At 41.7% G+C, this 24,791-nt stretch overlaps 1 pseudogene; it reads right to left on the bottom strand.

Moving 5' to 3' along the window:
- Nucleotides 1–21,655: 21,655 nt before the first annotated feature.
- On the bottom strand, nucleotides 21,656–24,413 carry LOC149525432 (uncharacterized; annotated as a pseudogene).
- Nucleotides 24,414–24,791: the final 378 nt, after the last annotated feature.

Genomic DNA, 24,791 nt, shown 5'->3' with positions numbered 1-24,791 from the left:
GAACAGTTCATGGACATTTTTGTCGGGTGGTTGGGCAGGGCACACAATGCCCAGATTTTTCAGAACTCCAGACACTATGGGAAGCTGGAGGTGGGCACATTCTTCCCCTGCCGTGACTTTGCACCATGGAGGACACGGCCTACGCCCTGATGCCATGGCTTATGAATCCTTATACAAGCCACCTGGACCTCAGCAAGAACCAATTTAATGCCCACCTGAATTGGTTCCACGTGCAAGGACTGCAGCCCAAAATCCATCCCGGGCAGTCTAAGTGACACTCGCACCACCCCCCACCCCCTCTGCACCCGTCTCCCCCACCCTGTGTGTGTCAGACAAACTGAGAGCACTCACCTGAATATCTCTCCCTGGTGTCAGATGAGGCTTGGGAGATGTCCAAGCTCACAGGAACCAGCTCCAAGGAGAGCGTGATGGTGGCCGTGTCGTCTGCCTCCTCCTGCTGCTGCTGTCCCTGGTCCTTCTCCTCCTCCGCTGTGACCTGTGGCTGGGCGACGATAGGTGTGTCAAGGCCAGAGTCCACCATGATGGGTGGGGAAATGGCTTCCTCCCCCCCATGATTTGGTGGAGCTCCTGGTAGTAGGGGCAGTTGTGGGGTCCTGTCCTGGAGCATGAGCTGTGCTCTCTGGCTCTCATGTATCCCTGGCGGATCTTTCACCTTACTCCAGACCTGTTCCAAGGTCCGGCGTGGGTGTCCACGCTCTGCCAGGGACTTGGCCATCCAGCTATAAATGTCTGCATTGCGGTGCGTGGAGATCCTGGAGTGTCTCCTCCTCGCCCCATAGCTCGAGGAGGGACAGGATCTCTGCACCAACCCCTGAGGGTGCCCGCCTCTTATTCCCCCTGGGTGGGTCCTGGGAGCCCTGGTGCAGCTCCCTGCAAGGGCCAGGGGGTGTTTCGGGGGCCTTGTGGCTCTGCCATGGCTGAGCAGGCCTGTGGCAGGGAGAGCTGCATGGTCACGGTGCTGCTCCCATGCCGGCTTTCTGCCACAAGGCTTGTCCAAGGTGCCTGCAGCTTTAAGAGGGGCTAGTAGACAGAAACTATAGAGTTGTGATTAGTTTGGACTGAGTGGTCACCAGGGCACCTGTGTTATTTCCTGGAGGCCACTTCTTTCGAAAGAAAACCCTCTTCTCTGTTCACACACGCCTTTTTCCGAAAGAGCTCTTTTGGAAAAGGCATTCTTCCTCGTGGAAAGAGGATTACTGCTGTCAGAAAAAGCCTTCTGTTCTTTTGATTTACTTTCGAAAGAACATGATTGCAGTGTGGACGTAATTCAAGTTACGGGAAAGAACCGGGGAGGAGAGGAGAGGAAAGAGGAGGAGCGGGAGGAGAGGCTTAGGGCTGAGGCTGGGACTGGTGTCTGGCTCTGGTGATCCCACTTCTATGGGTGCATGGGCTTTGGTGTCCATGGATGGGGGACAGGTTGGGGAGAAGGAGCAGGAGCAGGCACCATCCTCTGTGTGCAAGGAACAAGATGACACTCACCTAATGTGGCTTCAAGGGCCTCAGACAATGGCTGGGGCATGTCCAGAGTGTGGGTTACTAGCTCCAGTATCAGGAGGGTTGTTGTACTGGCCTCCTACAGGTCCTCCTCTTCTTCCTCCTCCTCTGTGTCTCTGTGCCCCGGCAGAGTGATGATGGGCATCTCAAGCCCTGAGTCCATTACTTGTGGGGGAGGGGGAAGGAACTGCCTAGCCCCCCAGGATGTGGTGCAGGTCCTCCCCTGGAGTGGGAGCTGCGGGACTGGGATTTGACATATGCCTGGCGGAGCTCTTTAACCTTCATCTGCACCTGCTCCTGGGTGTGGATGTGCCCCTTGATGGCCAGGTTGTCGGCCATGTGGCTACAGAAGTAGGCGTTCTGATGCCTGGTGCGGAGATCCTGGAGGTTGATCTTGTCGCCCCAAACCTCAATAAGATCCAGGATCTCTACACTAGACCAGGAAGTTGAGTGTCTTTTCCATCCCCGGGCAGGGTCCTGGGAGCTGGGAGACTGCTCCCTGGGAGCAGAGGAGGGCTGGGTGGGAGTAGCAGAGTCAGCGTGGCAGCTGCTGGGTGGCTCAGGGTTGTCAGGGCCTGCTGTCTGCCACAAGCCCTTTCCTCTGAGGCTGCAGGTTTTCCCGGGGGAAGAGGGGACTACAGAGTTTTGAGGAGTGAAGACAGAGTGTTTAGCAGGGCACCATGAGAAGGGCTGGAGGCCTATTATTTTGAAATAACTCCAGCTGCCCGGTCTACACGGGCACTATTTTGAAATAGCTATTTTGGAAGAGGCATATTCCTCAAGGAATGAGGTTTACAACGGGCTTGCTATGTAGACACTCGCATAGTTATTTTGGAATAATGTACCGAGAGAGAGAGAGAGAGAGAGAGAGAGCGAGCATGAGCAAACAAAACAAAAACAACCTCAATAACAAGAAAAATTTGGCCAAAATGTTTTGGCTGCTACCTCTGTCCCCTTGTTATTCTCTGCTATTCACTGTTTTGATGGAAGATTGACATTTCCCAAAAGGGCTGAGAGGAACCACTTTCCCAGCCTGTTCTAGTATTTACACTTTTTCTGCTTTGTCAGTTGTAAAGATGAAACCATAGTGTGCACAGAGGGAGAAAGATCTACAGCTAGCTTCACAGTAAGATGAGTCACAGTGCTGTCTTTCACAGCAGCACAGACTTTGAGACACTGATCTTTTCATCTGTTTGGTTTTCATGAATAAATTACTAAAAAAAGTGAAATGGTGAAAAGGTCTTTTTGGGCTCTGTAATCTCACTGGATTTAATCTGAAAATGTACTGACTAAAATGCTTAATGCAATGAAGAAGAAAATACAAAACTTACTTTCATTTTTAAAACAATCTATTTTCTTATGGCTACAATAATGAAACACGTTTATAATACAATGTGTATTGTCCATGCCTCCGTATATGGTCCATAAAAATCATTATTTTATTTAACACTAGGGCTGTGTCTAGACTGGCAAGTTTTTCCGGAAAATCATCTGCTTTTCTGGAAAAACTTGCCAGCTGTATACACTGGCCACTTGAATTTCCGGAAAAGCACTGACGATCTCATGTAAAATCATCAGTGCTTTTCCGGAAAAACTATGCTGCTCCTGTTTGGGCAAAAGTCTTTTTCCGAAAGACTTTTGCCCAAAAGGGCCAGTGTAGACAACATAGTACTGTTTTCCGCAAAAAAGCCCCGTTCGCGAAAATGGTGATCGGGGCTTTTTTGCGGAAAACCTCGTCTAGATTGGCCATGGACGCTTTTCCGCAAAAAGTGCTTGTGCGGAAAAGCATCCTGCCAATCTAGATGCACTTTTCCAAAAATGCTTTTAACAGAAAACTTTTCCGTTAAAAGCATTTTCAGAAATTCATGCCAGTGTAGACGTAGCCTTAGCAGATATAGAAGGTTTTACCCTGGGAATAGTAATTTGCCCCAAAATAAAATGGTATAAACAAAAACATCGGAAACATTAAAACTAAGTTTTATCTTTATTTTACTACAAATTTCAACTTACATTCACTTATTTTTTTAATAAAAAATATGCTCTACTTCAAAAAGAATTATTGTGAGGAAGTTCTATGACCATTTTATATAGTAGATCAGATTGGATATTCACAGTGGTCCCATCTGGACTGGACTTGGAAATGATAACTCTGATTTCACACATTTTTACAAACTTTTAATTTGGCTTTATAAAAACTGGCTCTTAAATTGTGAAACTTTCAACCTCCTTGAAAGAAATCCAGAAGTATTATAATGACAGCTAGCATAGTTATAGTTGTACTAACAATTCTGTCATAACTAACTGTCTTTAGAGACTGAAGTCTGAATCTGGGTATGCAAAGTTTGCTATGAGAAATTCATGTTTTTATAATTTTGGGGGAGACCCTTTTAAAATAGAAACAGCAAAATGGGAAGCGAGTGGGTTCTAGATGCTTGAGCTGAGATCCTAAAAGATATTTAGATAAGAACATAAGAACAGCCATATTAGGTCAGACCATTGGTCCATTCAGCTCAGTATCCTGCCTGCCGACATTGGCCAATACCAGATGCCCCAGAGGGAGGGGACACAACAAGTAATTCTCACGTGATCCCTCCCCTGTCACCTACCTCCGGAGAAATAGAGACTAGGGTCACTATTCCTACACATCCTGGCTAATAGCCATTGATAGACCTAACCTCCATGAATCTATCTAGCTCTTTTGATCCCTGTTAAAGTCCTAGCCTTCACCACATCCTCTGGCAAGGAGTTCCACAGATTGACTGTGCACTGAGTGGAAAAAAAATCTTCCTTCTGTTTTTTTTAAAGCTACAAATTCCCATTGAAATAAATGGAAGTTAGGCTCCTAAATATGTTTGAGCATCTGATCTTGTGTTTCCAAAGTAAACACAGAGAACTAATAGCATTTTTAAAGTAAAGATTACTTTAATCTGCAGTGACAGATTCATGAAATAATGCTTTAAATTCTGCTTCATGCAAATTGAGTTTATTTTATGGACATAAGTAATTTAAGAAAACCCATACATTGATTTGACAACTGAAGGATATAAATTATCCTTTACTAAATTTTGACAGTACAGTATATTGAACTATTTGGATGAAACATGCTTTTGACATTTATTATAGAATGATCCCTGCCCTTAGATTTTTAATCACAGAAACAGAACATGGAAGGAAGCATTAAGGGAGAGTAAACTTTCCATTGACATAAATAGTAATAGTTAAAGCTGAGGAAATTAGTCTGACTTTTTTGAATTCATTATAGTGGCATGTAATTTGACAGCACTATACAGCAGTAAAGACAGCAAATATTCCAAGTGTCAAAATACATAGTTTAGATTAGACTAAGATCCCATATACAACTAAGCAGATATTTTTACAAAGATAAAAAGTCTGCCTGGAGCAGATACAAGAATTACTTTGCTTAATGCAGTAAATAGCCATTTGCTTTTGCATATGTAGCCCAAAATTTCTTCTTCAGTCAAAACTTTGGGAACATTCTGCTGAAAGCTATTTCTGGATCTCTTAGCAAGCATATTGTCAAAAGAATGTCAAGGTTGCTTGGGTTTTGTTCAGAAGTTGGGAAATGAATTTATATTTACAGGCTTACCTTTGCCATATTGTAATGTGCATTATCAAAATCAAGGTCTAACTATATGATTACACATTATTTATAATTTTTATGATCCCAAATATCTCATTAGCATAGTTTAGTCCTGTGTATTTCTGTGTGTGTGCCAAACAGTCTCCAGGTATAGCTACTTTGGAGATGTGCACCAATGCAACATGCACTGATGCCAGTGACCTAGTGCCAGCTCCAGTAGTGCAGTGTGTCCCCAGCAGATCTGATGTTCTGGATGCATGCTCTGCACTGCTTTCACACAGCAATGAAACCATTGCAGGCCTGTGGATTTTTGCACTTATCTCACAACAGAACAGTTTTCCAAAGTAGATGCATAGCACCTATGGCATTTACTGCACACTTGTATAGGTCTGCATGTTTTGATTTGAGCAAAGGAGAGAGACAAAAACAAACAAGAGTTCTCTCTCCCCTTACCCAGATTTAAAGTAATTTTTAAAAGTACCCACACCACATTTTTAATGATAGAAATAGGGAAACAAACAAAACTACCAGACCAGACTATGGTTTAATCTGTATGACTACATAGGCTCCTCCCATCTGGCTGGACCTTGCCTTACTGCATCAAACTGCAGACACAGGCTGGCTAATGGCCTGTGTGCCTGTCAAACTGCAGACACAGCCTGGCTAATGGCCTGTGTGCCTGGTCCTCCCTATGCCCTGTTACATGAATGAGTGGACAAATTAGCAGAGAGGAGCTGAGGAATGTGTGGTACCTCAGGAGCAGAAAAGCACTCTCTGAGCGCATTTCCTTCCCGAGGGTGGCACAAGTAAGTGCAGTGTCTTACACTGGCCTACAGGTGAATTAACTATCTAGCTTTCAATGTCCATCCTTTCCATGATGCAAACAGAACACAGAACCAAAGTTCCTCTATTTCCAGCTACAAGTGGGGCCAGGCAGTTTCCCCTTACACTGGAAACAGCAATTCCCCAATACCAGTCAAGTTTTTCCTCTTTCTCCTTTTTCTATCTTCCACATAGTTAGGCCTTGTAGCTTAAATGAATGGAGATGCATCAGCTCCCTATCCATTTAATGCCACAGTTTTCCAATTCTTATTTTTCTACCAGAGTCTCGTGGTATCTGGTGCTTTTCCTGAATCTCCAGCTGCTGGTTTCATGTGACAAAAGGAGCATCTCAGCTGTCACTCTAGAGCAGTATTTCTTAAACTTTTTAAGACCGAGGAACACCAAACAATACTTTTTCTTTATGAGGAACACCAAGGATTTTTTGTTGAGTGCAAAAAAAAAAAAAAAAAAGTTGGGGGGGGGAGAGTTATTGAGCCAAAAAAAAAAGTCATCTGCCCCTTTAAGGGCAGCCATTTTGAATCCTATTGTTCTCCGCGGCAATGCAGTTTAATATACACTGCTCTAGAGCCTTCAGGGTTCAAGAAAAAAAAGCTCACAAATGTAACCCAAGTTCACCCTCAAAGATTAGAAACTAAAAGACAAATAAAAAGAGCCCTACATTTATTTTTAAAATATCGTGATTTTTGAACACTTGGGATCGGCAACACTGCTTTTTGGTCTGATTTCCTATCCGGGAGGCCTGTTAGTTCTACTTGATTGGTTCTCTACCAGCTTTCTGGGATGGGGCTGCAAGTTATATGAGCCATAGTGCCTGGGCTCTGGGAACATTCCTGGCTCAGGGGCCTGGCTCCAGCAAAGTTTGAGGCTGGATCTGTCCCCTGGCCCCACTTGTCACCTCCACACTCCTTCACAGGAGTGTCCCCCAACCCTGCCTGCTGCTCCTGGGCAATTTAAAAGGGCCTGGGAGCTCCTGCTACTACCACTGGCAGTACTGTGGGGCTATAGCAGCTTCTGGCCCATTCTCACTCTGTGTGTGGCTTCTGGCATGTCCCTGAGGCCCCGAGGGTGGCTCACATGCTTCCCCCACTCCTAGCACCCAGGTAGTCAATGGGTGCTGCAAGGGCGGTGTCTGTGGGAAGAAGCATGTGGAGACATCCCAATCCCCTGATTAAGAGCTACTGCCCCAGGTAAGCACCACACTCCTGCCCTCTTCTGCACCCATTCCATCCCCTGCTCTCGCCTAGAGTCTGTATCCAGAGCCCGCATTCCAGACCCACTCCCTTATCCCTCCCAGAGCTCAATCCCTCACCTCCTAGCACATAAACGTCTTCCCAGATCTTGCACCTCCTCCTTCACCCCAATCCCCTGCCCCCAGCACCCAAACTGTCCCAGAGCTGCACTACAGACTCTTCCCCTTCCCCCCCCCCCCAGCTCCCTTGCAGAGCCTTGGGCAGGTTTGTGGGCACCACCAGCATTTCTACAAACTTGCTGCCCTATTCTGGGAGGGGGAGGTCTCTAGGAAACCCAACAAGTAGATACCTTATCAAAGAATGGTTTGAATAGCTCTGTCAAGTGTGCTGAGTTGTGCATGGATCAAAGCCAGGATTGCACCCTGCTATGCAGATTCCAGAGTAGGAGGTCAGTTGCTGCATCTGGACCTGCTGCAAGACTGCCTGTGGGCCAGATGAATCTATAGCCTTGTACTACCGTGAGCCATCGACTTAAGTTATAAATAAGGTAGCTGAAGTTGACATACTGCTCATTGTGGTATCTTCAGAATGGTAAGTTGACAGCTGACACTCTCCTGTCAACTCCACTTTTCTCACTTTGGTGGAGCACCGGACTCAACAAGAGAGTGCTCGGCAGTCAACCCCCACTGAACTGATCGCTGTCTGTTGATCCAGTGGGTAGTGAAGATATGAAGAGCACCATCCACTTTGGAAGTGCTCTAGGACATTTGGAGCTTCATTTTATGATTTTCACTCACTATTTGCATAACCTTTTGTGCTCTCACTTTAGTCTTGCTTTGTCTTGCTTGTCGCTGTCTTTCTTGTGTTTCTGTTTGGAGCCAGAGGTATGAGTGGTTTGGGACAAGGACTGGATGGAGGACATCCCACTCAGCTGTATATGTAATAGCACAATGGGGTCCTGGTCCCTTGACTGGGCTCCTAGATGCTACCATGATATGAATCTGTGATTATAACTACTCAGTCACTGACAAGAGCTGCAGACCAGTTGCTCTGTGCACACATGCATGTAGGCAAGCTCCTTGACATGGCCTACTCAGATCCATTTTTCACTACAAAAATTCAGCCTCTTGCCAGCCTTTAATTTTGGTCCTACCGCTGTGTTTTTTCTCAAGGGGGAATGCATGCAGTGTTCATTCTCTGACTATCCCATTTTCACATAAGAGTCTACAAAAGCCTCCTTAATTCTGTACACATATATTTTTCATACTTGAACTGAATAGAATTGATGACAAAGAAATAAAAAATTATATAGTTAGCTCTAAGACCTCTAATTGTTCATTTTTATTATACTCTTCAGTGACTGGCTTGGTTTGTATATATGGTGAAAAGGCATCTTTATTAATAACCGACTATTGGACTTGTGCAATTACTGAGTAAGAAATTACTATGATATTAATATCACACATGATCTTCTCCAGGCAGACGGTACTTGGAGCTGTTTTCTAATTTTAATTAGGATGGCATTATCATAATTAAGTAAGCCAGAATTATTCCTAGATTTGGCTCCATTTCAGAAGAAAAGTATACCTGTATAGTGCTCATCTTTATTAGAGCAGTGTCTATTAAGCCTTAAAAATACTCCAGTGTATAGAGTATAACCACTTAATGTAACAAGCTCATTATAAATCAGAAATAAATCCAGACCTACTGCATAACACCACTTTACAGTCAATTGAAGTGAAACACGACGCTAATCTTGTTAGCCAAACAATTGTACTCCCTAGCATAATGGGGTCCAGGTCTGTGGCTAAGGCTCTCAGACACAATGGCAATGGAGATAACTTTTAGACATCTGTTTTTCTATCTATCTGTCTATCTATCTAGTCACAGTGAATAACTTCAGAATATGTGCAAAGGTAAAACTTTAGCAATACATACTTGATTTTGTGCTAATAAGATGGTTTACCCTCAATAAAAAGTAAGCTTTTTTGTTTGTGCTGTGCTCTTGGAATTAATATTCAACAAATATCTCCTAGAGAGAGTTGAACACTTTCTAATTATTTTAAGGCTGGCCTTCAAAGAGTGCTTTGGGATTATCATTATTATTATTTTTTAGTTACAGTGTGTCAATGGTCAATGCTGTAGTTCCCCAGCAACTTTCACTGGAAATGTAAGTGCATTTTATCAAGGCAATGGGTTATACATAATAGGTTTATGAGAGGGAAGTACTGGGAGGTCTACATAATGTTTTTCTAATAATTTTGTGACCCAGAGGTTTTATACCTGCCCCCTGCATTTTTCTTCTTGGCCTTGTGTTTGTTGTATTTTTATACTTTGCTCATCTTCCCATGACATCTGCTTAAGCAGCAAACAGTCTAAAGTATTGTTAATGCAATTTAATTTTAATATTTGGATTAAGATTTGAAAGACTCAGAATTCTAAATGGTGGACTTTCAATGAACATTCTAAACCAATATCCTCCCTGAATCACTTTAAAATTGATTTGCTGCTGCCCCTCTATTTAACTTGCAGAATGGTCATATTTGCTATAGAATGAACCAAATTTTGCCATCACTTACATTGACTCAGGGTGTTTCATCAGGGTAGCTGACAGCAGAGTTTTATTCTAACACCACACATTTTGGGAGAGATGCTGGAGCTGTACATGGTGTTGATAACCTATTGGGATTTGAAAGAGAATGGTTGGACTGTGCTGAATACCTGTTGCATGATTATGGGACTTTGGAATAAATTAACTCCACAAATGGCTATTTATACTTGGAAAGCTGGCGTGGAGCTATCGACGACTCTGGAAGAAAGGGGAAATTGAGGCACATGCACTGGTCATTCTGTGGCTTGCATCAGGAGTGCACCTCAGGAAAGTGCCACCTTCTCACACTACTTAGGAGAATTTTGGGAAGGATTGTATGTTAATATGGTTAGTAAGGACATTGACAGATACATTAGGCAGAATGTAAATGAATTCTAAAGGTTTGACTAAACACAAAGGCTTCATCTAGACTGGCATGATTTTGCGGAAATACTTTTAACGGAAAAGTTTTTCCATTAAAAGTATTTCCGCAAAAGAGCATCTAGATTGGCACTGATGCTTTTGCTCAAAACATGCTTTTGCGCAAAAGCATCCGTGCCAATCTAGACGCGTTTTTGCTCAAGAAAGCTCCAGGGGCCATTTTAGCCATCGGGCTTTCTTGTGCAAAAAATTAAGGTGCCTGTCTACACTGGCCCTCTTGCGAAAGAATTCTTGCACAAGAGGGCTTATCCCTGAGTGGGAGCGTCAAAGTATTTGCGCAAGAAGCACCGAATTCTTACATTAGAACGTCAGTGCTCTTGCGTAAATTCAAGCAGCCAGTGTAGACAGCTGGCAAGTTTTTGTGCAAAAGCAGTTGCAAAATCTTGCCAGTCTAGATGCACCCAAAGGTTGCAGTAGTTTAAGAACTCCAATGTAATTAAAATGGTATGACTATTCCTCTCTCCCCATGTAAATGCAATTTTATTGGTATAAAAATGTTTACATTTCCCCAAAAGGAAAAGGGAATAAGTTGTACAGCTATAAGGCAGCTTTTCAGCAGTGTAATTGCATCCATGCTATAAGTTGTACCCATAGAACCATTTTGGTTTAAAAATGTTTGAACTTCTAAATGAAATAATACAAAAATGATGTGTGGTTTAGTCCTAAAGAGAAATTAACTAGGTCAACTGATCACTAACTGGCTTTTAAAGAATCTGGTATTGGATCTCACTAGTGACAGGAGACCAAACAAGCAGGATCAGATGTCTGGTCCAGTATAGCCATTCCTATACTCCTGCAATATCATCCTATATTAATGGGCGGGGAGGCAAGCATACTAGGGGAGAACAGTTAGTGCTACAATCAAGGGTTTTCATAAAGAGAAGGCAGTTTTATCTTTATAGCTGATGTTATAACAATGGCACTTGTAACAGACTGTCCTAACTCAGTGCATCTCCAGGACATCTTCAATATATCTTGACCTTCTGTCCCAACCAGGTATGCTCTGTGACCTCTAACTCTGAGCCTCCTCCCCACCGCCACAGAGTGATGGACAAAGGCTGCTTGCCTTTCTGAGAGAGTCATGAGTCAGCTGGCAGTTGGCTGCAGCATAACGGGCAGTTGCAGCTTCCAAGTAGTCTTCACACTGTAGCTAAATCAAAAATATAAGAATGGTCACACTGGGACTATGTCTAGACGGCAGAGATTTTCTGGGATACCTCTGGGACACGTCTGCTTTTCCGAATTTTTTTGCGGAAGAGTAGACACGCTCTTTTGGAAGCCCCTGTATTTCTCATTTTATGAGGAATAAGGGCTCTTCTGAAAGAGGAGCTTTTTCCGAAATTTGACCCAGTGTGGACTGGCCAAATTTCAGAAAAGCCTCTTCCGAAAAAACAATCAGAAAAGGTATGCAAATTGCAGTGTGCAATTTGCATTCCTTTTTCTGACAGAAAGTGGCAGTCTAGAGATAGCCTGGGTCAGACCAAAGATCTATCTAGCTCAGTATCCAACAGAGGCCAATGCCAGGTACTTCAGAGGGAATGAACAGAACAGGTAATCATCAGGTAATGCATTCCTGGCGCCCATTCCCAACTTCTATAATCTAACGAAGAAACACAAAAAGTATGGATTACTATACCCAGTCTGCAAGACAGAACAAGAAGTGAATATTTTTAACAGCTGTCTTCTCCTGTGGGCAGCTAATTGCTTCTACCAGATCCTCAAAGTACTCTCATTTTCTGATTAGCGTTATCTCAATCTTATCCTAATACAGCTTGAGCCAAATATTTTTCATGCAGGATTCAAAGTCCACCCCACCTCCTCAAACAATAAAAGAATTAGGAGACAATACTGTTCATTCTTGAAGAGGGAAGAAGTGGCATGGGGGTGTTAGCCTGTAGCACTGTAATGCAAGGTTCTAACAATTTCCTCTAGTGGCCTTAATCAATTGTAGCCATCCAACTTGATTCTGTCCAATTCATCGAAGTCTCATAGTCAAATCAGCAGTCTTGTACCTTATGACTGACTGGTCCCAAAGTCTGTGCATTGCTCAAATAAGCACCATGGGTGCTTTGCCGAAAGCCATAGGGAGAAATTCTGTCTGTACAATCAGCACCATCTCTGTACCAGACAATAACTTTCTTTATGATCTTTTATGTTTTATATTGAGATCTAGGTTGCTCAAATTGGGGAAAAATCAGTTTGGTCGAGGGATGCATATGAAGAATAGAAAATTCTAATGGTTTTACACTGGCATTGATTGCTGTTGCTTGTCAGTGAAAAAAATGTACATGTCCAGCCACACTGGTGGATGCAGAATCAATATTTACAAATATTTTTCATTCTAGCCTTTGGCTGCAAATTCAAATCTGAAACCATCACATTTTCAAATAATATATTATGTGTAGCAAATTGCAATCCCAAGGGTCTGATATATTAAAATGACCCACAGTTCACTTTAAATGCATTAATAATAAATTAATGGCAATGTCATAATTATTTTAAAATGCTTTCTTAAATCCATTATGTGAAATCCTGCCATCCTCTGTACAACACCCACCATCTTCCTGACTGCTTACTGACTGGTTGAGAGTTGCAGTGCCTCCATCTTGTGGCAAACTTGAGGAATAGATCTTCCTTAGTACTATTCCAAAATTCAACCCTGAAACAGTATGCTATTACATATTTGCTCAGACCTGATGCCATAGCCATTAGTAGGGGAAAACCCCTCTGAATTTCTGAGATTCAGTTTGGCAGATGTCTTTCTCCACACAAATCCCTTCATTATTTCTGGCTGACAGGAGAAAGAACTTGCCTTCTTTTAAGGAGTCTGAGAGGCACTGTGCTTTTATAAAGTTTATGCACAATCATACTCTAAATGAATAATGGTATTTAGGCCTCCAGAAGTCTAACTCCTTATACATACCTGTCACAACATAAGCTCTCAATTACCATAATTCCATTGCATTGTTATATATTTTTTCCTTAGAAGTAACATATCAAAGCAGAAGTCTTCATTTGCCTTAGTTGACTACTAGCACACATACAGATTTAACGTGTGTATGTGTGTACACATGTATGAATGTGTATTATATGCACACCTCTCTTGTCACATCATGGATTTAAAATAAAATTGTTCAACTTGGGTGAGTGCAACATGACAACAGAAGCTGTGTGCTCTTCCAAGATGAGTACATTGTGGTTGATACTGTACAGAACACAGCAGACAATCAGTTCTTCTCTGTATTCTAATTCAGACACTACAGTTCAGACTCTTAGTCTACACAGCAGTGTTGTTTTGGAATAACTCACGTTATTCCAAAATGACATTCTGCAGCTACACACAAGCAGTTATTTTGACATTATTTCTAAATATCATCGAGCTGGAGGAATTTTTACCCTGATTCCTGTAACCCTCATTGTGTGAGGAGTAAGAGAAGTTGGGGGAAGAGTGCTCTGTCTTGAAATAACTGCTGTGTAGACAGCACCAAAAGTCGAAATAAGCTATTTCTACTTAAATTACGCAATTAGCGTAGCTCAAGTTGTGTAGCTTATTTTGAGTTTAGCTCTGCTGTGTAGACATGCTCTTGCAGAGAAGTGGTTATCAGGTGAAGCTCCGAGCTCAGTATGGAACAGATCTATCACTTTTGATTTGGTTTTGACAAATAGTTTTCTCTTTGGTGTTCTGTCTCTGAAATGCTGCTTTGAAGCAGTGTATTTTGAATGTAAAAATGAGGGCATTTGGAGGACAAGGCTGCTCTGTGACTGAGAAGGTTCCCTCTCCTCTAAGCAGATATAGTCTTCTCTTGCACAAGACAGGGCTTTAGTAGATGGCCTGTTATATACAGCAGTGTTATTTTGGAATAACATCCATTTATTTCAGATTGCGTCTAAATAAACATTCCGTATCTATTCACATATCTATACTTCCAAGGTCTCATCCAGTTCTAGGCCTGGGGATTCTCCCCCCCCCCCTTTTTTTTTTAAAGACATGGTGTTCCTGCCCAGTTCAATGCATCTCCCTCCAGTCTCCTCAGCTCCTGGTTTTACTCACAGAAAGAAAAAAACATCAGGCAAGTACCCCTTTCAATTCAAATCTTAATACTTTCTTCCCATCGGTTCTCCTGGCTCCCTGCCAACACTTTCTAGCTACCTGGGTTTAACCCTTTATTTACTGAATGTTGGGATATTTAGAAAAGGACAGCACTCCTATCCATCACAGATGGGTTTCTTACTATGTCAAAGTAGCCTTTATTGAATAGCACTGCAGTTCCTTCCTTCCTCCCTATTTCTGGAAGGTCAATGGAATCCAGTGGAATAGGGAAACTTGATCAGAAATATAGACTAGAGCTGGGGAAGTAATTTTGGGGGGGCATTGTTGAACTAACGTGAATGGAAGACTGGTTGTGGCACCTTGATTCAAGCCCACAGGATCCTGGCATAAGTTAGGGCCTGTACTGAAGCAACCCTGTCTTTTACCAGTGGCATTGGGTATCTCCCCTTTACACTGGGTCGGGTAAGAGCAGCAGGAGGTAGTAGGGCAGCCTTAGTCAGCAGACAGGTTATTCCTGCACAGGGATGATTCTTTTCTCTGATCATTTCTGGTCTCTTTAGGACATGAACATGGCAAAAAATGGCCTCAGCTAACCTTGAAGTCAGGTTGTAGGATGAGAAAATCATGAGCTGAGAAAGCATCAATGGAGTGTTAGGCCACTGATATAAATGAGTGATTATGTTAAGAATAGGTACAATCTCAGAACACAAGAAAGGCTGCTGTTTGGTAAATGAACAATCTAAGAATTTAAATAATGTTTTTGGGAAAAAACTGTCAAAAATCCTGGGAGCCTAATGGCAGGAAGACTTGCAGCCTGGCTGAGACTGAGGGCAGCAGAGCTGGAAGAGCCCCACAGCAGTGCTAGGGCCAGGCACTGGAGAACCCCAGCAGACTGCAGCAGTGTGAAGCTGGTGGCTGGGGAATCCCAGGAACCCACGATCGGTGGGGCTGGGAGGTGGGGGGCAAAGAAGTCCAGGCACCCATGACAGCATAGAGACATAGAAGCTCAGCCATCTGCGACAGCGCAGGGCTGGGGAAATCTGAACACATGTAGCAGTGCAGGCCAGGGCTGGAGAACCCTGGCTACCCATGATGGCCTGAGGGTGGGGCCAGTGGCAGTACAGTATGGGAGAGGGCAGAGGCAGCCAAAGGCAGGGGGCTGGCTAGCTCAGAACCTGTGGCAAATTCTGTTGGACCTCCCGAGTCCAGAAAATTTGACCAGTCCCAATAGTGTTGGACCAGGGAAGCTACTGAACTCAATTCAATTAAGTTTATTTTTTAATGTAAGGAAAATGTACATTATTTTTTTAAATGTTTGTATTTTTATTAAACTAATTTTTATTTTAGATTTCCTAAAGGGAAGTTAATTTTTTTAAATGGGAATTCCATCAAGTGCATTTTTTTCTTCATTCCTATAAACTCTTATCATTCAGTATGTTTTAACAAAAAGGGCTCTAGTCAATTTGGTTTCCAATAACATTTGCTTCTAGTTTCCAAACCTTAATCATTGATTTACTCCAAAAACAGCACCACTCCAAATTTCTACATTTTATCTCTTTTCTGTAACTCTCTTCTGCATCGAGAAGAAACCTTATTACAGGTTAATCTTATTTTTCTGGCTCATCTTGGTTCAGTCTTCAACATTTGCTTGGTTATGTCAGTTTTGAGGACTGTTCTTGTTATATACTGAATTTGGTGGTCCTAGCTCTTACCATTTAGGTGGAGTTCTTGATGAAGCACACAAAATCTCTAAAATATAGTAGATACACATGTAGTGAGACAAACATGGAAGTGCATGCAAGCAGTGTCTGGCCAGGAGCATTTAAAAGCCACATGACAAACAAACAGGAGCAAGAGAAAATAGCTGTCTTTAGCAATAAAATGAATAATTGCTGATTTCTGGAACATATTAAACCGGGTTTCATAATTTTCTGCGCTGAGGTCCCATAGAGAAAACAACAGGATACCTCAGCATGAAACTAGTGTGATATTAGATATGGTTCAGGTTATGAACAAATATGTGTTTGGAGGATTAGAGCCTTTGTTTTCACCTTGCTCTTTTCAAGGAAAGAGAATATTGATATATGAATATTAGAACAGTGTAGATGAGTGCAGGGGACTGGACTAGATGACCTCTCGAGATCCTTTCTAGTCCTATGATTATATCAGGAAAATATTCTGAAATGGAAAAGACATAACAGAGAATCTGAAAATCTTACTTTCATGTACTATATATGCTTCAACGTTGAGCTCTTTCCTAATCTGCAGAATGCTTTTCATGTAATTATCTCTGGCTAGCACAGTATAGATTAAATTTATATTGGCAGTATCCCAAGGCAGATTCAGTGCACACAGTAGCATTAAGAAGTAACTTTATTAATCAAAAAGATAAATAAAAATTGCATTTGTTTTTGACCTGCAAGCACTATTGAGTTGGCCCTAGGCTTTTGGAGAATATATTCTTGCCTCACTCTACCTTTTTGTCACCATCATATGTGAGACTCAATAGCACTGATACAGAGAGAAGAGGACTTCTCTAATAAGATACCCACATTATGCATTGATTCCTGTGTATTCTGGTCCTTTCTTTTGTAAAGTAAATTTTCCTGAAATTCATCTATTAGTAATATAAAACCTTAATGAATTTTGCATAGTTTTCTTTCATTAAATGTTAATGTTTTCAGTAAGATTGTGTGCACCATGCTGAAGAATTTATTGTCTTTCTTCATAGGTTTATCAAAATATGTTATTTCTTTGCTTTTTCACCTAAGGTTCAATGCCACTTGCACATTTTTAATTAAATTAAATACATTATCAATATTACCATTTCAACTATTATTTAATCTAACTTTTTTAATATTAAGTATTTTCTTTTATTCAAGTTAGATCCTAACATGGACATGAAAATATAGCATACCATTTCTAGTTTCGATTTAATTCCTTTTCAAATATTTAGTTTGTATAAATTATGTATAGGAGCCAATTTAGAATCAGATCCTGAGGTGTGCTGAGCACCTACAATTACCATGGAGATCACCTGTATTTTAGCATTTACCTCAATGGGAACAGAAACATACTCTCAATATGAATTGTTATGCTCCTATTTACTTTTCATGTCTGACAATTTAATTATATATATATATATATTTTTATACAGTACACTTTTGGATTTCAAGACAAGAGTAAACAGAAGACTAGACTAGTGAAGATCTTAGGAAAAAACAAAAGAATTTAATTATGTAGTCAAATTCACCTGGAAAGAGTGCATTTGATATTATAAGGCACCATTTGTTTCTCGTTCCTCTTTTAATTATATCTGATTCTCATTGTTAAAAAATTCCTCATCCCAAGCAAGACTATTATTTCTGAAACTTGCAGAAAGGTTAGTGAGTCTCCAGAGTTGTGATTACTTTTTCTAGCTGACATTTATTGATCTCATTACCTTCATGCTCATATTTCAAAAACTTTTTTTCATTCTGTTACCATTTCAAAGATGACAGAAATGCAGCAGTGTTCACTCTATTAGAACTGTATGTAATTAAAATTTGTACTCTGTTTCATCAGAACTTCACTGTCAAAAACTCAGCATGTGCTGTTTACAAATTAGATTGTTATAACTAGAACCCCAAATTACTGCAAAAATAAAGACTGGATTTATATGGAACTAAGCATCTATTTTATTTCTGCTCTTAAGTACCATGCCACCTTTGGTCTTAAAGCAAGTTGTCATTGTTGTGTACATAGTATGAAATTCACCGCTGTGCAGAAGCCACCAGAAGTCCACTTAAATCTTTTGAGGATGTAAATTGGAATTACAACGAGAACTGTTCCTTTTGTAGCCTTCTGCAAAAAGGAGAATTTCACCCTCTGATCTCATCACTCATTTGTTTTCTTGTTTTTAAATATCACTGAAATTTTTACATAATTGCAAAATTATCTCTCTTCCCCTCTCCTACTTCAAGGCACAATGAAATTCTACAATTATTTAGAAATGAAGTAAAAATAGAGGCATTTCAACTGATTTAGATGGAATGTGGTATGTTAAACTCCTTTACATATTTTTTTTTTAGTGGACAAAATATATGTCATGATACATTAAGAAAACAAATCTCAGTTTATTTGTCTTCCTTAGATAATATATTAAGGTGTCAGAATCTTAAAACTATTGTTTCATAGGCAACTAATAACATAAGAATACTCATGCTAAATTGGAATCAGCATGAAAGACACCAACTGACAAACCTGCTGTCAACATAAAATTTCTCTGGTGTCTGCTATCTTTATTAGTAAACACACTTTAAAGGTTGTCTGCTGATGAACTATCAAGGACAACTGATAAAACGCTGGCCTGATGATACATGCGTAACTAACACAGTGGTCTTTTACATAATACAAACTTCTATAGAAATATATGGATAATAGGGATGCTATAGGTTGTGCAGGCAAGTGATGCCTTAGTGTACATCTAGTTTAGTGGATGTGAGTTTTGTTGATTAAATGTAGTCCCTAGTGGAAGCTTGCCAATATCATCCACCCCCCTACCCCGCAAAATAATAGTTCAGCGTGATTGACAGTCACTACTAAAGAGAAGCAAAGACTGAAATATGAAAGGTACTTTGACAGGGTTGTAGGGAGAGCACTCCAGTGGGAATGTGAGAGAGCAGGAAATAAGCAGGCTGTGCAGATTTAAGGACATCTTAATCCCTTTTTCTTTTTCATAATAAAGAGCATTACATTAGGCTGTATATTGATTCCAGATTTTTAAAATATCTCTGTCCCTTCCTGGATGAGGTATAATCCAGATTCATAATTGAGTGTTTAACAGGTTTTACATTAAATTTTCACCTATTGTGTTCACACTAAATAGTTGTTTGCTCATTTCTGGCCAGAGGCATTTGGTGAACTACCATGTGAAGTGCCCCACCCACAAAGAAGTGGATAGTTTCCCTTCACTGACACATCTTGCTCCCTGTGGCTGGAATACATGTGAACTGTTACAAAGCATACAGCATTTCTGCCACTCTTGTGGCAACTTCAGCATGTTCCTTCCACTAATTTCTCCACTCCTTTCCCTGAGTTCTATTCTTGTGAACTTAATAAAAAGTGTGGCATCTTTACTGACAAACATGACTTCTCAGTCCTTCATAAACATTACAAGCATTATATACAGTTAACAGTCCCTTGAGCCCCAGACAGTGACCTAAATTTACTTGTGTGTGCGGACAATTTGTGGATGTTTCATGGCAGGGCAACATGGATGATTACTAAAATATCAAGACAAAGTAAAATTTGGGGCCAGTCAATCTGGACAATATCATGAATATTATAAGAGTATCACTATAAATAGAGGACTATTCCATCTTGACCATATAATATGAATATCAATGCAGGCACAACAAGGGGAAGAAGAGATCAATTCCCCTTACCTTTGGGAAAAACCAAAGGAGGGGAGTTTTCATCATTCTATAGTGTAGAGAGGTTTTTCTCCGCTGTGGAACTCTGCTCTCTCCACTGAGTTCTGGCTTCAGAGCCTTCAGATATCAGAGGATCTGTTAGAAGCTAGAGACCAGTGCCCCTTCTTCCAAGTCTCAAGTAGTTATGTACCCCCAATAGGGATGTAAAATCCTGGTAATTTAACCAGTTAACCAATGAAGCGGGATCTCACTGATCCAGCCCCTAGCCTGCGGGGTGGGTGCTGGCTGCTGGTTTTCTGTTCCCAGCCCCTGTGCTGGGGTTGGGACTGTCTCCTGGTTCCCAGGCCCTGTGCTGGGGCAAGGGATGGCTGCTGGATCCAGCTCCAAGTTCCTGCATGTGGGGGTGGCTGTGAGGCTGGAGTAGCCCTTCACCCATGGCAGACTGCAAGCAGGGGACTGCTCCCTGATTTCAAATTAACCAGTTATCTGTTCATACCCCTTCCTCCTGATGATCGTTGTTTTTGGTGTACTCCTTAAAATTGCATGTGCAGGATGTCAATGCACAACCTGAATGTGTTGGTTTTCTTCTATAATGGTTAGCTGCAGTGACTGTTCGCCATTTTGTTCTTTCTTCTGAGGCTGCAAGGCCTTGATGGGCTGAATGTCCAATGTCAGAACAGATTTGTAATATAGAGTGTACTTCTGAGCCACCTTCATTCCCTCGGAGGAATTTTATCTCAGATGTTACAAACAACAAGTAGTCCTGTGGCACCTTAGAGACTAACAAACATATATATAGTATTAAGAGTTTTCATGCACTTCAGATGAGCTTGAGTGGAGAAAAAAGGGGAACGCTAAGAATTATAACAGAAAAAGAAGGGCAGAGTAGCTATCAATTATAGTGTCAGTGCTAATGAAGCTAATTGAGTGGGCTGGAAGTGTTCCATACTCTCTGCTACAACTCGAGACCAAATCTATACCAACACCCCCAAATCCCTGACCAGGAACATTCTATCTGCTACCATAGATCCATAAACTTGGAAATCCAGCACTCCTACCAGCACTCCTTGCTACCTTTAAGAAACCACTGACTTCCTGAAGAAACTACAGAGCATCAGTAATCTTCCTGAAAATACCATCCTGGCCACCATGTACGCAGTAGCTCTATATACCAACATTCCACACAAGGATGAACTACAAGTTGTTAGGAACACTATCCCAGAAGATGCCACAGCACAACTCGTGGCTGAGCTATGTGACTGTACTCACCCACATCCATTTCCAATTTGGGAACAATTTATACCATCAAGTCAGCGGGCACTGCTATGGGTACCCACATGACCCCACAGTATGCCAGCATTTTTATGGCTGACTTCAAACAAAATTTCCACAGCTTTCATCCCCCAGCACCCTTCCTCTACTTATGTTACATTGATGACAGCTTCATTATATGGACCCATGGGAAGGAGACCCTAATGAATTCCACAGAGATTTCAACAACTTCCACACCACCATCAACCTAAGCCTGGACCTTTCCACACAGGAGATTAACTTCCTTGACATTACAGTACAAAGAAATGATGGGCACATTAACATGACCCTATACTGGAAATCTACTGTCCATTATTCTTACTTTCATGCCTCTAGTTCCATCACATGATCAGTTGTTTACAGCCAGGTCCTAAGATAAAACTGGATTTGCTCCAATCCCACAGATAGGCTGTGTCTAGACTACATGGTTCCATCGACGGAGCCACGTAAAATAGTTTACTCAGCATAGTCAAAGAAGCGGGGATTTAAATAATCCCCACTTCATTAAAATAAAAATGGCCACTGCACTGTGCCGACAATCAGCTGATGAGTGGTCGACAAAGGCTTCCTTTGTCGACTGATCTGCATCTAGACTGCCACGCTGTGCCGGATCAGCTGATCGTTGGCACAGCGCGGTGGCCATTTTTATTTTAATGAAGCGGGGATTATTTAAATCCCCACTTCTTTGACTGTGCCGAGTAAACTACTTTACATGGCTCCGTCAATTGAGCCATGTAGTCTAGACATACCCATAGAGACAAACACCTACAAGATCTTTTATCAGGCATTTTTAAAACTAAAATGCCCACCCTGGGAAGTGAAGAGACAGATTGACTGAGCCAGATGAGTACCCAGGAATCTGCTTCTTCAAGATAAGCCCAACAAGGAAAATAACAGAACATCACCAGTCGTCACCCAGAGCCTGCTCAAATTCCTCCAGTGCATCATTGACAGTGTACAACCTCTCCTGGAAAATGATCCCTCACTCTCACAGGCCTTCAGAGACAAGCCAATCCTCACTTACAGACAAGCCCCCAATCTGAAGCAAATTCTTTCCCTGCAGCCACACATCACACCTCAGACACACTTACCCAGGAACATACTCCTGCAATAAAGCCCACTGCAAATTCTGTCCACACATCTATACAAGCGACACCACTACAGGACCTAACCACATAAGCCACAACATCAGAAGCTCATCACATTAGAGGATGTACAGTTGTATATGTGCCACCAAGTGCCAGCAATGCTCCTCGTTAATGGATTTAAAAGTAGTCATTCTTCTACAAATGAATTGCACAAGCTAACGCAACTATAGAGAAAATGTGTGGAATTGACCTTCATATGCAAATTTGACACCGTTTCCTTTGGCTTGAACAAAGACATGAACTGGATGGCCCATTATAAAACCAGCTTCCCAACACTACAATTGATGGGTACTCCCCTCTTCTTTTTCTGTGATAATTCTGACAGTCTTCCCTTTTTTCTCCACTCACCCTCATCTGAAGAAGTGGTTTTGCCCATGAAAGGTCATGAAACTATATATTGTTTTGTTAGTCTCTAAGCCATGGTCTACAAAAGGGAGTTATTTTGAAATAACTCCCCTTATTTCAAAATAACAAGTGGAGCGTCCACACAAGTCCATTATTTTGAAATAAGGGGCTGGTTATTTCGAAATAACAACTCCTGCTTCCGTGAGGAAGTGAAAATAGTTATTCTGAAATAGCAGTAGTGTGAATATGCCACTGCTGCTATTTCAAAATAACAACTCCCCAGAGTCATTCAAAGTAATTATCCTAGGGCTCTAAGTCCAAGTAGCACATCCATATTAAGGGAGCCTGCCTCAGACTAATTTTAAGGCTTCCTTGTAGTGTGAACATGCTATTTCAAAATAGTTATTTTGAGAATTATTATTTCAAAATAAGTTATTTCAAAATAATTTCCTAGTATAGGTATACCCTAAGGTGCCACAGGACTACTCATTGTTCTTAAAGTACACTCTAACACAGCTACTCCTTTCAGATGTTACAATCACCCATAAAATTGCATTAGCTGGAACATCTTGTGGCATGCTTGCAATACATAAGAAGCTGTCTACAGACAAGCAGCTGTAGATTGGAGTGACCATAAATATCTGCATTACAAATGAAGTCAGTCCACTTTATGCTCAATTTATGGCATTATTGTTTTGTATGGAAAGCCTTCTATTTTGTCCAGTCTGAGTGGCATAGTGCCCATGTTTTGCAACTGTACAAGAGTGTGTACAGGATACAGCTTGAAAAGATCCTGAACTTGGCTGTCATGATGATGATGTTGATTCCATATTTGTTGTAAACAACCTATGGCAGATGCTGTTATGGCAATCTAGTGGAGAACCTGTGTGAGAGTGAGAAGAACTGGTGAGTATGGAACCTAAATAGTAAAAACTTGAAGACTGCTTTGACAGTTTCATTATTCAATTGCAGTTGTGGACAGATTTTGTAGCTTTATCTTTGACCATTAAACAGGTAAGCCAAACTTCACCAACTCCTCCTCCACTAGTTGGAGTGCCTCTTGAAACATGTTGGGGCACTGTACTAGAACAACATTAGCATGATCATTGTTTCAGAATGAGAGATCTTCAAACTTACTTCCTATGGGCCGGATGGAATGCTGCCTGACAAAAGAGAGGAGGGGCCAAGTTGAAGCTCTGCCTGACATCAAATACTGCTTTAAAAGGTGTGTTGATCACTTCACTTAATAGATCTGGATTTTAATTTAACTCTTTGATAGTCACCTGTATTCCCACCTCTGTTCTTCTACAAGTTTCCTTCTCTACATAATATTGGAGAGTTAAGAGTGAGGTAGCAGCTTAGACAACATTTCCTTCTGTTTACATCTTAGCTTTAATGCCATTTTAATAGTTATTTTACATTTAACATTTTAGTCCTCCATTCATATGGACAAGAATAAAATAAAGCACCTTTATTCATTTTTTTATATCCAGACCATAAGCACATACATTGTTTGCTATGTATGAGAGTAAAGAGAGTAAAGACCATCATTAAGAAATCAAAATTTGAGTTACCTTTCTTACAAATGTCTGTCTAATGAAATTTTCTTTGTGGCATGTACTATTACGCAAATGTAATAAAAAGAGATATATTGAAATGCAGAGCATGTTCATTCTTCGTAAAGAGATTGATGTATTAAATATTTATGCAAACATATTAAATTGGCAAGTGTATGAAAACATTGCTACAACTTCATCATTTTCACATCTGATCTTGGTAAAAAGAAACTCTGTTCTCTGAAGATTTTGTAACATTACAGTCATTCTCTACAATTTTCACATCATTGGCTACATGATATTATTCTTTCTATATTTTTTCCTAATTCAGCTAAACAATACAACTAACGATGATGAGAAACCAGTGGATACCAGAGCAGAGCAGAGCGGCGGAACGCGCGGCCAGCGTCTGGGCTGTCAGCTGGCTGCGCGTTCCGCCGCTCTGCTCTGCTCCGCTCTGCTCCCCCTCCCCCTGGTCTGCAGACCAGGGGGAGGGGGAGCAGAGCGGAGCACGCGGCCAACTGACAGCCCAGACGCGTCAGGGCTGTCAGCTGGCCGTGCGTTCCACCGCTCTGCTCTGCTCTGCTCCCCCTCCCCCTGGTCTGCAGACCAGGGGGACGGGGAGCAAAGCAGAGCAAAGCCGCGGAGCCCGAGGGCAGCAGGATAGCCACGGCGCGTCTGGGCTGTGCCGCTGCCCGCGTGCTCCGCGGCTTTGCTCCGGACGCCTGTGGTACAGCAGCTGGGGCGCTGCCGGTTGGTCCCGTAGCGCCGCTCTGGGCGCCACTG

The sequence above is a fragment of the Pelodiscus sinensis genome, chromosome 2 (genome assembly GCF_052426305.1).
Source record: "Pelodiscus sinensis isolate ZL-2025 chromosome 2, ASM5242630v1, whole genome shotgun sequence".
NCBI lineage: Eukaryota > Metazoa > Chordata > Testudines > Trionychidae > Pelodiscus > Pelodiscus sinensis.
This window is presented reverse-complemented; position numbering and strand designations above follow the sequence as displayed.